This window comes from Streptopelia decaocto, assembly GCF_964273445.1.
Source record: "Streptopelia decaocto genome assembly, chromosome: 8".
Lineage (NCBI taxonomy): Eukaryota > Metazoa > Chordata > Aves > Columbiformes > Columbidae > Streptopelia > Streptopelia decaocto.
In genome coordinates, this window is record NC_138662.1 from 12,438,214 (window position 1) to 12,452,739 (window position 14,526).

General features: G+C 44.9%; 1 protein-coding gene across 12 annotated transcripts in view; it reads left to right on the forward strand.

Moving 5' to 3' along the window:
- FOXP1 (forkhead box P1) overlaps positions 1-14,526 on the forward strand; it is a 383,067-nt gene that overhangs the window by 290,105 nt on the left and 78,436 nt on the right. Inside the window, exon 1 of one of the 12 annotated variants that reach the window (XM_082060430.1) lies at positions 6,789-6,901. The exons of the other annotated variants lie outside the window; for them this stretch is intronic. The gene's annotated coding sequence lies outside the window, so the exon portion shown is untranslated. Of the gene's footprint in view, positions 1-6,788; positions 6,902-14,526 lie in introns of those variants that run through there. 12 annotated transcript variants of the gene reach the window in all.

Below are 14,526 nucleotides of genomic sequence, written 5' to 3' on the forward strand. Positions count from 1 at the left end.
GGTGCAGTAAGGAAGTGGGTCCTGGCTGCCCTGCCACATCCCCTCGCTGCTTTTTGGTGTCATCCTTTTTCTTGTTGCTCAGATGGGAGAAAAGAATTGGGACAAGCAGCAGTGGGATTTGGATAGGAAACATCCATGGGTCATAACGCTGGACTGCAGACAGGAGCCCCCTTTGCCTGGGGAACGGGGGTGAGATGGGAGGCCCCTGTCCTTGAGCTCAGTTTGGGCCCGGTTTATTTGGGAAGAAGTGATGGATCGCGGCATTGCACTGTGAAGGGCCGGAGTGGAAGTACAAAGGGAAGCCCCAGAGCACACAGCCAGCCCTGCTTAGTGCCACACAAAGGGCTCTGAGCCGGTTGGATGACCCCAAGGGATCTGAGAGCAAAGTCCCGTTAGTTGTGTTTGCTTAGCCCGTACGGCTGGCTGTTTCTTGTCCATGTGAAACCAGACGTGCACCATCAACATGACTGACATGGCCAAAGGCCAGGGGGTGGCTGTGCCAAAGCTGGGTCCGCTCCTGCCCTGCAGCTTGCCATCGGCTTCTCCTCCCCTCCTGCGCCCCGTCCTGCCAGGCTGAGCGAGGGGATGCGCCTGACCCAGAGACAGCGAGGAGGAGATGCGACCATGTGGAGGCCTCTGTCACTATGCCCTGCTTTCAAAAGAGCTTTTTATCCATATACAGGAGAACCTGGGATGGTAACCTTCAGGAGCTCCTCCTGGTAGTTCAGCCCTGCCTTGCAGCATACTTGGAGAGCCTGGTATGGCAACCAGACTCAGCTCAGAGGCAGAGAGCTGCTCTGTGTCCTCCTGCCTGCAGGAAGTCTTCTTGGCTTTAGCACTGTTTGCCAGATTTGCAAAATACTCTGTTCTGCTGCTTTTTGGCATTTTGGAGGTGCATTGATTCCTGGAGCCGTGGTGCCACCCATTTGCTCTAGCAGGAGCAGAGAGATGCTGGTGCATCCTTCCCCATGTAGCATCAGCAGTGCTGCAGCTTTTCTGTCTGCTCCTGTCTAACCATGAGGGCTGTTGCCTAAACACCTCTTTGGGAAATAATTTGAGTTGTTTTGTTGCATATACAAAGTTAACTGTTCTCCTCTTTAAAGAAAAGATGAGCAAAAGCTCTTTCCATGGGTGCTTTCTTAAAAAAAATTGAAAGTAGCTTTTGAATGTTGGAGGAAAACTTGGAACTATGAGCCAGCTAAATATACTGAATCATGAAACCTTGGGGACCATTGAAATGAGAACAGTGGCCCATTACTGCTAAGAAGGTGTTTTATTGAAAATACTCCGACATGCGTTCCCAACAGAGTGCGTAAAAACCGGCAAGATGCCCAGCGGTGATACAGGTTTTTCTCACAGATGAACCAGAATATATAGCTCGGCACTGCTGGGCTGCGTGCAAGTAAGCCGTGTAGCACACTGATACGTGTTTCTAGGTAAAAGGGCCCATGTTTCATCTGACTTATTTTAAATCTGTGCCTATATGTGTGTACATAGGGGCGTGTGTACGTAAGTTGTGGAAGTAGGCATGTTTTTTTTCAGAAGGGGATTCTTTGTGGTGAGGTGGAGCGTGAAGTCTCCTGATGCCAGAAGCCGATTGCCAGGAGAGGGCAGCGCATCTAACTCACTGTTTCACACCAGCGGCACCCGCACCAGCCCCAGGTTGGGGTGATCCACCTCAAAAAGCAAAGCTGGGGGCACTGGGGCTGCTCCCGCCCGCAGCGCCCACCGGCCTGCACAGGGGCCATGAGCAGGAGAGCGTCCGTCTGGGCTGGCCGGGAGTCCACCGGTTAATGCTTAACGGGCAAAATGTGTTTGATTGAGATTTGTTTTGTTGATGTTTCATTCTGCGTGGTGTTGTGTGTTTGTTGTTTTGTTGTTTTTTTCTTACCATGGCAACTTTAACATCATGACAAAACATTTACTCCTCTCGGAGCCATTGCTGTTGTCATGCCCAGTAGGTTATTGTGGTAGGCAGGGGTTGTTCTTTTCAAGTGAAGGTGTTGTCATCTCCTACCAGATACCACCTCCAGTCTTCCTTGTCCTAGGGTTTTCTCTGTGTGAACACCATGTTTCACCCCACGGCAAAAAAATGAGTTTTTTAATGGAAACTGCAGCATTTCCTCTACTGTACGTGACATAAATGCTATCTCACGTAATTAAGGAAAGTAACTGAGAACAGTTAGTGGTGATTACCTTTCAATATATTGTGTACATTGGGGCAGAAAAATAAATTATGAATAATGCCCAAGCATACTCGGAACAATTTGCACACTGTGCTGTGAGTGATGCAGACCTGCTGGTAGGAGAGTGCGCTAATAAATTTTACTTTGTGGCGGAAACAAGAGATTACAGTTTATTAGGAAAAGAGATGGCAATTTATTAAGATCAATCAAATATGAATGCAGAGCAAAAATATTGCTGTTTGTGTTTATTTATCTGGAAGCATGTGGGGTGCAATTATATAAAATTTGTTGTTTACCTGCGATGTTTGATACATTATTAATATTTTTATGTTTAGAGGGAACCATAATTTTACTGAAATGTCTTCCATAACTCCTGCACAATCATATTCATAACTCACCTGAATGTTGACACATCCTGCTGTGTATATATAAATTAACTAGTAACACTGGCATTATAAAATGATGCATTAAATGAAGATGTGAATGGTAATTTAAAGCATGCCATGAAGTGAAATTTAAACCATTGTACAACACTGAGGGGATTTAAAGAGCTTTCTTCATGCAGAATTTGCAGGGGCAATAAGGAAAATGACAGTTTCACATCAAAAAAAAGAGCAACAGGGACACAAGCATTACTGAAATGTTAATTGCTTTGCTGTCCTGTTTTGCTAGAGACACCGTCAGCCTAAAAATGACTTTTCTGTCTGAGGATATTTTACAATGAAGGCATTAGCTTGAGAATATTAAAAATGACCAAAAAAATGTTTACTTTGTCCTTTTTCTCAGCACTTTGTGGGTAATAAGTTTCACCGTTTCCTGTTTAGTCAGTTGTTTTCCCTGTTTGTTTTTGTAGGTCTTTCAAACAGCAACAAGGGCAAACGAAGCATTCTCAAAACAGGAAAATGTGATTTAACCCCACAAAAATGGGCCTGGGGACCCAGGAGCGGGAATAGTATCCGAGATTTTCCCTCAGAACTGCAAAGAGCAGCTTGATTTTAAACGGGCCCGTGTGCTGAGCAGCGTAATTTGGCATTCGCCTTTGCCAGGTTTGGCGTTGGCTCCGGCGGGCGGGCTCCTCGGTGAGCAGCGGGGCTGCCCACCGGCAATGGCACCAAAATTCACCTGAATTGCTCCAGGTTTGTGCTCAGGGATGGGGGAGAAGGATTTGGCCCACCATCTGCTGCCAGACAGCAAAGTGGGACGTATTTGGCCCTGCCTGCCCAGGGGAGCATCCCAAGGGCAAGAACAGACGAATTGGTGTCTTAGGTAGAAATTGCCTCATATTGGGACTAGACATAACATTCTTTAATTTGGGGCAGGTTAACTCTGGCTAGAGGAGGCTGCACTGTGTGGGTGTCTTGTCTTTTCTTTCTCCTTGCCCCGCAGGCAGCTGGTGCTTTTTGATGGGCAAGTCCACGGTTTCTGCATGGTTAGGTACCTGCAGAAGTCTGCGAATGACGTGTCCATGTAAAACAATGGCATAATAAAACCATTTATTCCACCGTATTCATCTTCATTGTAATTCATAGGCTATTCCTCCGACTTGGACCTTAGAGCTTCGTGTCCATGCTGTATACCAGTGATTATTTTATCAACTAGGTGTTGATACCACCACTTAATATGAGCCAGATCTCCTGAGCACTCGGTGCCAGATAGCCACCTAGTCTGCCACGCTCGTTTGCAGTTATTTTTAATTTGTAACTTTATGTGTTCTGTTTTGAACATCCCTGTCTGATTGTCTCTGTCTGTGATGACTCTCCGTAATCTAATGGAATTAAAGTGGGAGTTTATGGTTCTTCCCGGTCTTTTAAAATATTTTGCTGGCTTAGGAATGCATTATATTTCGTGGTGACCTTACTTAACAAGTGCTACCATCTCTGTTACTAAGGGAATAGACCGAAGGTTTTAGCCTACAGCAGATGTTGGCTACGCTTTGCAGGTATGAAGCTTTTATATGAAAGGGTATAAAATGCTTTAAAAATACGGCTTGCAGGTTCTGTGGCCAGCGCTCAGTGCTTAGACAGCACCTTTCATTTTCAAAGTGTTTTGCAAATATTGGTCTACATAAGATCCTGAAATGAGTAGTGCTATCCCCGTTTTGCAGATGAGGAGGCAGAGGCGTCGGGGCCGTTGACTGCCTTTGAAGTGGTGGGTGTGCAGGCAACTCTACAGCCAGGCCAGAAATTTTGCAAACTGAGCCGTCAGAGGGAGAGGCATCCTCAGTGTGATACATGTTTTTCAAAACAAAACAGAACAAAAAGCAACAAAAATGTCTAGATGACTTTTCCCTAAGGCTGGGAAGAATTGTCAGTGTCAGAGCAGCACTGTGCTTTTGCTTTGCATGTAACTCACAGACCTGTGATTTTTCTTCGCCTGTGGAAAGAAGATAAATGCCTTGTACGAAGTTGTAGGCTTCACAGAGTCCCCTTTTTTATAAATATAGTAAGTCAGAGCTTGGTCCAAAGATATGTGAGCAGCCAGCAGTCAGGGCAGAAGGAGGGCACTGGGCTTTCGTTGAGCTGTGTGTGCCTGGGTATGGCAGTATTGGAAAATACAGGATGTTTCAAAATGGTAGACACGGTTTGAAATCACTGTCTCTGCGATTGGGTCCATCTTTGTGAAACACCCTGTAAGAACTGAAGATATGACTTAATAGGATTGAGGGTCGTGTGTGCGTGTGAGAAGTTTGTGCTGTGGAAGCGAGTTAGATCAGATGATTTCCGAACTGGGGTCTGTGGAGCATCCCATGACTGGTGTGCACAGACTGCCCGGGCGTGCAGCCCCCTCCGTGTTTCAGCTGTGAGGTTACTAAGGGTGTGTTTTAAATGCACAGAGCTGTTTTCTACCGATGCTCTTGTGCCATGAGTGCAGCTGGGGATGCTGCGACCGTGATGCTTTTTGCAGATACAGTGAGTCCGTAAGAGAAACAGTTGAAAAGTTTGTCTGTGTATCCTGTAATATATTCCCCAAAGCAATTTTATTTCCTCGAGATTACTTGAAGTCCAGGACAGGAAGGATTCTCTTAAGCGCAGGTGATAATTATTGCTAGATCATTGCATGCATTACCGGGTTATGTTGTTATTGACAGTCCAGCGTGTTGGAGTGTGGGTGTGTTTATTGCTTGAACTGCATACATATAATACTTACAAATACCGGCTGTTTTCCTGCCCTTTATATGCTGACCTGCTCGGTGCCTGTGTGCCCCTTTAAGAGGCAGGCGCTTTCTGATTCATGTAGGCTGTTTCTGGCAGATTTAGGGTCTTGCAAAAGATGCCCTTAGTCCCTTATTAAATATTCATAAGAAGGTGGGGTCACATTTTTGTGACCTGAAAAAAATCCCATTAATAAATTTGTTATCTGACATGCAAACACTTCAGGGTGGAAAGCAATCCGTATCACATCCCATTTAACATCAGATCACAAGTTGTCAGTAAATTGGGTCCTTTGTCTTTGCTTCTTGTGAGGTTCTTCAGCAGCAGAACTAATGGGGCTATTGTCTGACAGCCCTCGACTCCTGCAAATAAAGTACAGTTCTGCCTGGAAACCGTGTCAGGGCGGCTTTGGTCTTTTCAGTAACTTGCATGTGAAGTAACTATCTGCGTCAATTTTGTCTTGAGAAACTATGTGAAAATATTTTAAAAAATTAAATTGAAATGGCAGGAGAGATTTTTACGAGGTATTACTGTCTGAGATTAAGTAGATAGTAGCTTTTTGGGCGAGAGAAATGAGGTTACTGGGGCCGTGGCAGTGCCTGGGTGAGAGACAGCGCAGTGACAGGGTCGTGTCTGTGTGTTACGGTCTGGGGGCCACGAAAAGTTATTTTTTTGAGCTCCCCCGCAGGAGAGTTGGCAGAAGCTGTTTCTGAGTGATGGGAAAGCGCTGATGGTACCGAGGTGCCGCAGAGGGTTCACTTCCACCAAACCCGAGGGCTCGGCCACCTCCAGAACAGGTGGTGGTGGCTGGTGCCGGCAGAGGAGCCCCTGGCTGGGGGTGTGTCCGAGCATCCCCTTGGTGTCTCTGAGCATCGCCCTTGTCTCTGAACATCCCTCGGTGTATCTGGGCGTCCTCCCCCCGTCTCTGAGCATCCCCCGTCTCTGCCCGGCCCCCTCTCTTGCTGCAGGGAGGTCAGCACACGGGGTGCCGTTCGCAGGCCGGGCGCACTGGTCTGCTTGGTGCAAACTCCTGTTAGAACCTTCTTGTGGTTGTGTGGCGTTTTTTTAAAATTATTATTTTCCGATATTAAACTGTGGGGAAAGGCGACAGGAGAGTAAAAGCCACTTCTCACTGGAGAAGAGAAAGTTGCAGTGGAAGGAGGGACCGATTCTCCTTCCCCGCGCCGTGCCGGCAGCTCGGTGCCGGCTGACACTCCCCCCGCCCCGGGCTGGCACCCACCCCCGCGAAACAGATTGATTTCGGGGAGGGGGGCGGCTGTTACCCACCCGGGCGGTGGGGACGGTCAGAGGGCGCGGCGGCGGCAGCAGCGGGGGGAGGAGGAGGAGGAGGAGGAAGGGGGGGCCGGGCCCGCGGGGCGCCCCGTTCCGGGGCGGGGTGTGCGCGGCGGCGCAGGGCGGGGCCGCGCGGGTGGCGGCGCGCGGCGGCGGCAGCCCGCGAGCAGCGCGCGCCCCGGCCACTCCGCCCGCGGAGGCTCCGCACCGCTCCGCGCCGCCCGCGCGCTCCATGGCCCCCCGCGCCGCGCGCCGCTCGCCGCCGCCCAGGTGGGTGCCCTGCGAAGGGTGGGGGGGACGGGCCCGGTCCCCAACCGGCGGAAAGAGGCCGGGGAAGCCGGAGGATGCTCCAGCCTCGGCCGCTCCTGTCGGGGCGGGAGTTTGCTGGGCCGGTTCCGCGGGGTCCGCGCTCGCCTGCGAGGGGAGGGAGGTGCGGTGTGCGCGCTTCGCAACTCGCCGGAGGGTTCTGGAAGTGATGAGTTCTGTGTTTTTGCCCGTCTTTTGTTCTGACAGTTTGGGTGCGCGGAGCCGGCCGGGCAGTTTTTACTTCCGTGCTGTAGTTTTGAAGAGCAGAGAGGAAGGAGGGAAAGTGCCCAGGGCCGGGTAGAATACTTTGTCAGGTTTAAATGTCAGGAAGCGGGATTGCTGAATGGGTTCGCCAGTCAATTTACCGGGGGAAATTAAGTGAGTGAGCTTTGTTTTTGACATTGACTGGTGTTACGAACCCCAGCGAAACAGCCGTAACGGGACCTAAACGCAACTGAGTTAAGTGTCAACCCTGCGAGCCTGGTTTTCAGTGCAAACGAGACGGTTTTTCTGGGGTGGCGGTGGGGCGGAGGGAACCCTTAGGAAGTGGGTGGTAAGTTTAGAGCAAAGTGCACATACACTCTTCCTCTTTGGAATTAACTCCTTCAAAGCCAGCTCGCTTCACAAAACACTGAGGGTTTCGACTTGTCCTTGTGCCGCTGGTCGGGAAAAGCCACTCGATGAGGCGACACAGTCATCGCGGTGCGTGTGCCGGCGTTCCAAGTGCTACCATCTTATATTTTTAAATAAAAACAACTTTGGTGGCAGGAAATGTGAATCATTCGGGGTGACTAAGATCTGTTTATGAAAACGAAATGGTTGGATTTGTTCTAGCAAGGAGTGTTGAATTGCAAACTACAATAAATCGCTGAAGTTTATTTCTAATAAAAAGTGACTTACGCAGGCTAGTTTGCCTTTTATAAATAAACGGAAATGTTAAAGTCTTTTTCATTTAGATCAGGGCTAATTTTCATGCCTGATGCTCCCGGGCCCGATCCTGGAATGACTTGTGCATGTGCAATAGCTATAATAGGAGAGGAGCCTCTCTCCCTCTCTCCCCTGAAGCAATAAGCGCTCTGCCTGATAAATTAGTATTCGCTGGATTGGGCCCCTCATAAGTATGTTTACTGTGCGGAGCTTTCAGACATGTTTACGTCAAGTTAAAAAGCAATGCTATTTGCTTCTCTCTATCTTAAAAGTCACAGCTAAAAGACACGTTTATGCGTGAATGTGTCATTAGAGCGTGCTTCTGTCTGGTTAAGAAATGGCTTTTGTTGATTGTGTATTTATTGCAGTAGCAGCCTAGGAAGTCTCTAAAAGCGGGCACTCTCCTCACAGCCAGCGGAAAATCTGCTGTCAGAGGCTTTCAGTGATCTCCTGTGACTACTTCCAAAAATTTCATTGATAAGGCTGCAGAGATGAAACCCAAATCCTTCCTAAACAGAGTAGCTGCCTTGGCCTAGACTGCAATAGAGCTGAACTGCAAACTGATTGGTCTGACACTTTATAATCAAAGTTGATTTATTGTTCATTAGTAGTGCATTAGCCCTTTCAGGCAAGACAGTTATTTGTGTAGTGGCCTGTCAAACAAAAGACCGCTAGCACCTGTCACTTCTAAACCATGAGATAAGCGAGCAGATATTAAGATAATGCAGATAGAAATGCACTGGAATGAGGTAAAGTTCTAGCAATTTCTCTGTAAGAAGTATTGTTTTATTTAACGTGCTCATGTTCGGCATGTAGAGGAACTGGACTGTAGAGCAGAGGGGTTCCCCTGCACCAGGACCATCAGGAGGAGAAGGTGTAGCCATGAACTGGACATGTGTGGTTTCAGAGCACATCCGAGGTGAGGAGACAGCTGGGGCAGATAATGAATGGGAAGAGCCAGTCGCTCATGGAAGATGCGAATGCTGTTTTGGTAGCCTTTATTTAATTTTGTTTGATTTTAGTTTTAGTGTGAGAGGAAGATTGAGGCACTTTTCATGTTTTGTCCCTGACTCCTTCCTCTTCTTCCCAATGGACAGATGTCATGAAATGATGCTCTTGCTGGCAGGGGTTAATTATATGAAAACTTGATGACATCACGGCAGAGCTGTGAGAATGTCAAAATACATCTGCTGCCATATTCAGACATATTGCTCTCCCTCCTCTCCCCCTATATCAGCTCCCCTCCCCTTCTCAAAAGGGAATGATCTCATGACATAAAACAGAAAACAACACAAGTGTCAAAAGAAAACAAAATTAGTGAACTTTTGTCTGCCACCATAGAAACGAGGATTAACTTATGTTATTCCAGAGCATGGAATGGAGACTATCTGCATGAGGATATATAGTGTATTGTCTTCTGTGAATTTTCATTTGACAGGGATTTTGGAGGCTGTGATCTTAATTAAATCTCAACTGACTCAAATAATGCATCTAAAGGCATGCAGTGTTGCGTAACCTTGCTGAGTTGGTAAACCATAAATCATCAGAAAGCTTATGATAGGAAGGGCTGCTTTGAACATTTTTTTGTTTGCTACAGTTGTTTTTTTCTTTTGGTCTTGTTTAACATACACTGTACTGTGCCCTCCCTTTTTCAAGCAGCATAGTTTTTGCTTTAAAAAAAAAGAACAAGCTCTCAGGCATGCTCTGACCAGTCACTCAGCTGAACTAAAGAGAAGTCATAAATATAATGGGATTGACAGGGAAGAAATGAAATCCCAGCGCTGGCTTTCTGGGGATCTCGCTGCTCGTAGGAAGCTGTGGGTGCCTCATGTTCTTCTCCAGCTGGGTTGAGCCCTCTGCACATTTTAAAAGTGTAACTCTGAGCCCCACGCTGAAATTCATGCTGGGGGTAAACAGTTATCAGAGAGCACTGTGGATAACGCATCGCCCCCGGGTTGCGCTGGGGCACAGATGGATTACTGCGCTAATGGACGGTGGGCTTTGACGTCTGCACAAGTTGAGTTGACTTCAGTTGTGTGCAAGGAAGAAAAGGGTTGCAAAAGTTGTGTGGAGAAGGGTAAAGGGGATTTTTAGGCATTGAAAATGGTGTAGGGCAGTCAGAGTGATTTCTCACGCAGCATTTTAACCTGGCAATGCTCAAGAATTGTGTTGTTTTTAAAATACTGAAGCTAAACAAATTACTACTTCAGTGTAAAGTGCTTTGCTTTCTGAATTTGTGATTGCATGCCCTGGGCAGCTGAAGGAAACGTAAGGGGAGAAGGATTTTTGCATTCAAAAGTTTAAGGAGTTGCAAAGCTCTTGTGCTTTCTTACCCTGTATTTCTTAGTCATTTTAGAGCTGCTGTAGACAAACCTAAGCTGGAAGGACACAGCACTTGGATTTACTTTATTAAAATGTTTCCTGGTAGCAAGATAACTTTCTGATGTTGTTTTCTCCCTTCTTTGCAAGGGAAAAGCGGTAGCAGGGGTAGTTTTATCAACACCTGCAAAACTAGATTGTGGGAAAGTCCTGACACCATAAGCTAAATTTGTTATTGTTTGGTGAAAGGCTTGGCTGGTTTTGAGCAGTTTGTTTGTTTTATTGAAAGCAGAACTGCTTTACTGGAAACTACTTTGCTGTAGTTCAGTTAAAATGTCCTGTACTGTTTTGTTTTTATAAGGTGCTTACTTGCTCAGCTTGGCTTTCCAGTTATAAGGAAAGGGGGGAAAAAAACACATCATGCAATCATCTGCAGATCTAAAGTGGCCGTGTAGAGAGATGGGGGAGAGAAGCAGCACTGGCAAATATCTCTTCCCTAGCCTCTTTTTTTTGTCCCCCCTCCTTTATTTATTTTATTTTTCTTTTTAACCTTTCCAGCACAGTTTTCTCTGCTAGCGAGAGGGTCTGTAGTTGGCAGTGAAGTTGAATGAATGTTAGAAAACCTAGACCGAATATTGAACAAATAAATGGAATTGCTAATTGTTCTCTGCACTAGTTTCGGATGGATTTGCCTTCATTGATTAGGTAAGATGCTCTGTTATTTGGGAGGGACAACACCCCCTCCTCTCCAAACTGACAACGGGTTTTAATTTTTAAGCTTTATCTTGCCCTTAAATCTGAAACATCATTGTTCAAATAACTGAGAACAAGGTAAACCAACAACATCAAAAAGGTCGGCTTCTGTGATTTCTCAAGGGCTTGTTATTTTGTACTTTCCAATTCTATTTGATGTCTTGACAAAACAAGATGACACAAGGGAGAATACATTAAATTTTGATTTTCATCTAACCTGTTACAGTAGTGGCAGCTTAATTTCTTTTACTTTTTACCGAAGAAGGCTTTTTGCACAATTACTCTAATTGCCACGCCACTTTATGAGAAGGTTTCTTTACAGGTTTCCCATTTGCCTTGATTTTTCGAGGCATTTTTTTGAACGTGCTTTGACCTTTAACACGGCGAGCTTGCTGGTTGGAGTGTGTCTTCATTAGAAGTAAATCAGTGAATGGCAAGATTGTCAAAGAAGCAACTGATGTTTTCTCATTAGAATCTAATTTGCACCGTTGTGCTTAGCTGTGATGTTCAGCTGTAGGTGTCTGCCATAGGTGTGAAAAACTGCACATTTTAAGCAAATAAAGTTTACAGCTGTTATAAAGGCTACGGTTGCAACCGGAGTGGCAAAGCCTAACTGTGCATTTAAGCAGAGCTCTGGTTTTTAATGGGAAATAAACATCATGATTTAACCAGGTGAATATTTTTTAAGAGCTCACTAATTTTTTCAGCTGGCCGGCACAGTACGTGTCTTGTCAAACACCCGGGTTTGCAGAGCAGGCAGAGGAGCCTTTGATTCTTGCTGGAGAAAATACTCGGGGAGTCGAGAGAGGGCTCGTCCTTCCCTAGAAATCTCTGTCGGGAGTTGCAGTTCTTAAGAATTTGACATGGGGGGGAAAAAAAGTCCCTCTGTATAACACTTCCTTTTTGCTCGCGTGAAATTCCAGGCATATTAAATGTTGCCGGCTCTATCACAGTCTTTTATTATTTAATTAAGCTCTCCTTAATGTATTAATGAACTAATACACAAATGTAAGGAATCTGACATGATAATCATTCTCAGTATATTAAGGGTGTTTGGGAGAGAGAGGGTTTCAAGGCGTTTCCAAGGGCTTTAGGGGTATTTTGGATGTTTCTAAGCAGGATTGCTTTTGGTTTATTTGAGGCTTTTTGGCAGAATATGTTGATCTAACATTTCCTTTCCTAAACTCTAGATTTTTTTTTTATTATTATTATTATTTTTTTAACTGAATCATTATAAAACATCCCCACTGTTTGGAACCACGTATAGCAGGTTGTAATTTTTTCTTTCATGCTGCAGTGGGAAACAAAACCAATAAGTTTTTTAAAATATGAAAAATGATGATGATAATCTCAAGGCTGAAATCTCACTCAGCTTATTAAATGAGTATTTGGTTGTATGTGTTCCAGTTTAGTCTCTATTTGACAAATGTTAGATGTAGAAGGGATTTAATTTATGTAAACTTTATATTTTTATGCAAATTAAATGGGTATTTATTACAGCAGAAACAATTATCCTGGCACTTAGTGAGAAACCTGGTATGCATGAGAAATGGTAGATAAGATCAGATGTTTCATTCTGTAAACAAATATGAAAATATTCCCGTTTTTCCTTAGCTGGGAGAGAATACAGAGGACAGCAGACATGCTGACCTGCCGGGGAATGTCAGCGTAACCCGTCACGCTGCTGTCCCTGGGTCAGAGGGAGATCTTCTCTCCTGATAAAATATGATAAACAACATTATAATAAAATGCTAATTTAATTTTAAAGAGAGTTCTCCCCCCTCCCCGCCTTTAATAGGGAGTTGTATTGTTACGGAGAGAACAGTTATGCTAATGACAGACTACTTAGCTGATTTTACATTAATATAATAAACATTACCTGTCTTAATGTGTTGTACTGTATTATGGCAAAACAACTAAGGCTAAAAGTGAGATTCCATTTTGCATAATGAAGCAGCATTGCAGTTTCTGCGCAAATAATTCTAACAGCGGCGGGGTTCTGTTGTTATTTTGGAGGATGCGCTACCGTGTCGGAAACGTTTTAGTGTCGGCTGGACGCAGGTCCTGCCTTCAGCATTTGTTATTTAGCTGGGCTCTGCTCTGGCTGTGGCACCGTGCTGCTGTTTGCCGGTGTATCGGAGCTTTATCTTCTCCTGTGGCACGAGCAAAGCTGTTCTGCATTGTTTTGGCTGAGATTTTTTTTACATTTTAAACGTATTGCACATAATAGCTTTCCAATAAGACAGCTCAGATTAATTTTGTTTGTTTTTTTTCCTAGCCGTATCTATTTTTATTTGCAGCCTGGTATTTATAACTGTTCCTCAGCGACTTGTTTTTCTCTGTTCAGCTATGTTTTGCTCCGTTTAACTTTTATCACAAAATCTTTAACCGAAGAATTGCTGTTTGGAAATCCAAGGTGCCTGGTATGAGGTCTTACTGAAATCAAGTTTGAACATACATCGCAGAGGAAAGGATTTTCTGGCAGAGTTATTCTTTATGAATTAAGGAAATCTTCCCCATCTTCCATGCACGCCTGCTAACAGTTACCAGGACCACAACCGTATCCAACACTGAAGGCACATTGTGTGAAAATGGCATTCTTTCTCCCCCCCCCAACTTCATACAAGATTAAACTACTTGAAATTATTTAGCTAGTATTTAATTATATTAATATCGCTGAAAATGGAGGAATGGAGGTGATTAAATAGGACTAAATCATTTTCATCCCCGTGACCCTTGTCTGGGTTGTATGGAGGAGTGACAAATGCATCCCTGCTGTAACTCCGCTGGGAAGTTAAAGGTGAACTTGGCCTAAGTTTGTGCGAGTTTTCCTTGGTTGGTCTTGCCAAAACGCGGCGTGTTTGGGGCAGCAGGAGGGGGCTGTGGTGTGCGGGGGGGCTCTGGGGATGTGGAGGGACAGCGGGCAAAACCCTGGGAGAAACAGTGTCTGAAAACAATTGTGAGCATTAAAGACATTTTTTGCCGTTGATGGTATTAGCATGTCAGCAGGTCTCTACTAGTACAGCTCCGAAAGCCAAATTGCAGCTGTATTTTTACCTTTGGTGCCAGGTTTACACGCAGCTGGGTACCTACCACACCCTATTGTTATCAGTCAACAATACCAAAAGTAGTTGATTAATCATATCAGTAACAACACTCATGTTTTGTGTGGAAAACAGAAATAAACAAGTTGGAAAAAAGAGATGCCCTGCATGCTAACTTAGCATTCTTTAAATATATATGCCAGTAGTTTAATTTGAACTTCAATTCCCTGAAGGCACTAAGACAGAATTATTTTAGTTCTTCATAAACTGCCTTCCGTGATTCATTGTTAACTCATAAAACACACTCATTTTCATGTATTTAAACAGTTAAGCCATTTTTAAAGTTGGTTTGTAATTTTTTTTGGCAACACATTTAAGTTGACATCTGAGAGATAGAAATCTAAAATTAATTTATAGCCCTCAGTTTAGGTTTCATTTACTATCGGACACAATATCAGAAATAAATATTTTTTATCTAACGTAATGTAAAGTATATTGCACAGTATCTAAAATAAAGTTTAGTTTTGACTGAATACACTCAAAAAG